A 2,950-nucleotide genomic window follows, 5' to 3' on the forward strand; every position below is an offset into this window, starting at 1 on the left:
GAGAATGTTTGTTTTGTGGACCATTTGGTTCTTTGTGTGTGTGTGGCAGTTTTTAAGTTATTAGTTTTAAAAATCAGGACTTTTTAATGGAAACAATGAGCTAAAATTTGTCACAGAATTTAGAGACACATTAAAACAAAGTTTAATGAGAAACCTGTGTGTTCTTTTAGTCAACACTGTAACTTTCTATACTACTTAAGTGAAAGACTTACAAGTTGCCCATAATCTATTTCTGGTGTTATATCTGCGGATATTTTAGAATTGGATAATTCTGTTAACGGGTTTTTTTTTTGAGAAACCTTTTTTTTACTTTATCTTAAGGAGAGGAATCGTATGTTTACATAGTAAAAAGCTTTGGGGAGGTCTGTTGGTGCAATACTGAATAGGTTAGGACAGATCAGCAAAGAAAAACTTTGTTTATGTGTAAGCTAGTTTATAAAAGCCAGATTCTGTTATATTAAAGTCCATGTGTTACGTATAAAATTTTGTAATTACATCAATATTGAGTAAATTTTTTCGTATACCAAATTTTAGTTTTCCAGTTTACTGGAATGTAAATTAATGTTTACAAATACTGAGGTAGTTTAAAGAACCTAAAATGAGGTTTAGACAGTGTGAGAACTGTCTTGCTACAGGTAATTATATCCAGATTCTAGAAAAAAGTAATTATACTGGAAGTTGAAAAAAGAAAAAATATACCCAAAGAGCAAACACACAGTAGACCAGTGATTAGAAATGGCTATTCTTACTAGAGATGTTCTTTCAGTAGTCAACTGTAGGTAACTATTGGATCCATTAAAATTTAAAAAGGATGTTTCCTTATCTTATGAAAAGGATAAGGTTTCCCTTAAATATATTTGTATGAAGAAGAATTGTAAACATGCTCCTTTTAAAGCAGAAATTAAGGATTAAAAAAATAAAATGGGGTCCCGGTGGGTTGGCTCAGCAGTAGAGCATTGACCTGGCATGCAGAAGTCCCAGGTTTGATTCCCGGTCAGGGCACACAGGAGAAAAAACCATCTGCTTTCCCCTCTCTCCATCTCCTTTCTCTCTCTTTCTCTCTCTCTCTCTCTTTCTCTCTGCAGCCATGGCTCAATTGATTTGAGCACATGGACCCCAGGTGCTGAGGATGGCTTTGTGGAGCTTCTACCTCAGGCACTAAAAACAGCTTGGTTGTGAGCATGGCCTCAGGTGGGCAGTACATTGGCTCCAGATGGGGCTTGCTGGGTGGATCCTGGTTAGGGTGCATGTGGGAGTCTGTCTCTCTATCTCCCCTACTCTCACTTTAAAATAAAATAAAATAGGAGTGAAATAAAATAAAGAGGAGATTTTTGATAGCTTCTATGCAGCAAGGCAAGTGGGGAGACAGAAAGTCAGCAAACTTCCTGGGTTGGCCAAGCAGAGTCATTCTGATCTGCAACATTTTTACTTTAGTTCAGAAAAGGACCTGCATTAATTAAGGTCTTCTAGAGAAAGAGAAATAGAGATATATTATATAGAGGTTTATCATGAAAGATTGGCTCACATGATTATGAAGGTTCTAAAGCTCCATCATCTACCCTCTGTCAGCTGGAGACCCAGAAATACTGAAGGCCTGAGAACCAGAGGGGTTGATATCCAAGGGCAGATGATTAGAGGACATGGCCAGGCTTAGTCAGTGAGGCAAGAAAGAAAAGGGACATAAATGGTGATGAATGGAGATGTGACTTGGGTGATAAACACACAATTCAGGGTACAGATGATGTACTGTGGAATAGTGAACCTGGAACCTCTATAATTTTGTTAACCAGTGTCACCCCAACTAATTCAATTAAAAAAAGAAAAGAGGCAAATTCCTCCTCCATTTTCCTCCTTTTGTTCTCTTTAGGCCCTCCATGGACTGGGTAGCTGTGAGAGTGTGCCCATTCCTCAGCAGGGTTCCAGCTCAGACTGCTCTGTCAAAGGTGTGAGACAGAACTATGGTTAATTTCTCAGAGGCCACTACTACTCGTGACATTGAGAAGACCGAATTATCAGTTTTCTATATTTTTAGAGAGAGAATGCTGTGCTTACTGAAGATTTATTAAACACATATAATTGTATACTCATGGTTAAGATTTTTTTCTTGACCTGTGAATCAAATTCTAGATCTAGGTTAAGAAATCTCAGTCCAGGCTCTTTGGGGACAAAGTCAGAGATTTTTGACAAGACTTAATAAGTGATCTCATTGCTTTGGAATAAGGATCATGTAGATACTGGGATACATCTTGCTATTGTTTAGACGTCCATAATGTCTGTGTGTTGAGGTTTCACCAGTTTAATTCCTTTGCCTAGTTCTATGCACTGCAAGAAAACAGAAGGCCCAGAACCTGATGCTGGGTAGATGAAATATACAGATGAGAAGGCAAAATATACATACATACAATGGTTTGATAGAACAAATATTTTATCGAATGGTTATTCCAGCTAAGGGACAGTGGCAGGGAATGACAGATTCTATTGGAAGAGTAGAAAAAATTATGGAAGATAAATTTTTTTAAATAATTTTTTTTTTATTAAGTGAGAGGCAAGGAGGCATAGAGACAGACTTCCACATGTGCGGGACCAGGATCCACTGGGCAACCCCTGTCTGGGGCTGCTGCTCTGTTGCTTGGCAACCAAACTATTCTAGTCCCCGAGACTAGGCCATGGAGTCATCCTCAGTCCCCAGGGCCAACTTGCTCATTCAAGCCATGGCTGAGGGAGGGAGAGAGAGAGAAAGAGAGAGAGAGAGAGAGAGAGAGAAAGGGAGAGGAAGGGGTGGAGAAGCAGATGGGCACTTCTTCTGTGTTCCCTGACTGGGAATTGAACCTGGGATTTCCACATGCCAGGCTGATGCTCTACCACTGAGTCAACCAGCCAGGGTCTATTGAAGATAATTTTTTCCACATCATGTCAACTTGAATTCATTAACATCTTTTCTGGGAGAAGC

This window comes from Saccopteryx bilineata, chromosome 2 (genome assembly GCF_036850765.1).
Source record: "Saccopteryx bilineata isolate mSacBil1 chromosome 2, mSacBil1_pri_phased_curated, whole genome shotgun sequence".
Classification (NCBI taxonomy): domain Eukaryota; kingdom Metazoa; phylum Chordata; class Mammalia; order Chiroptera; family Emballonuridae; genus Saccopteryx; species Saccopteryx bilineata.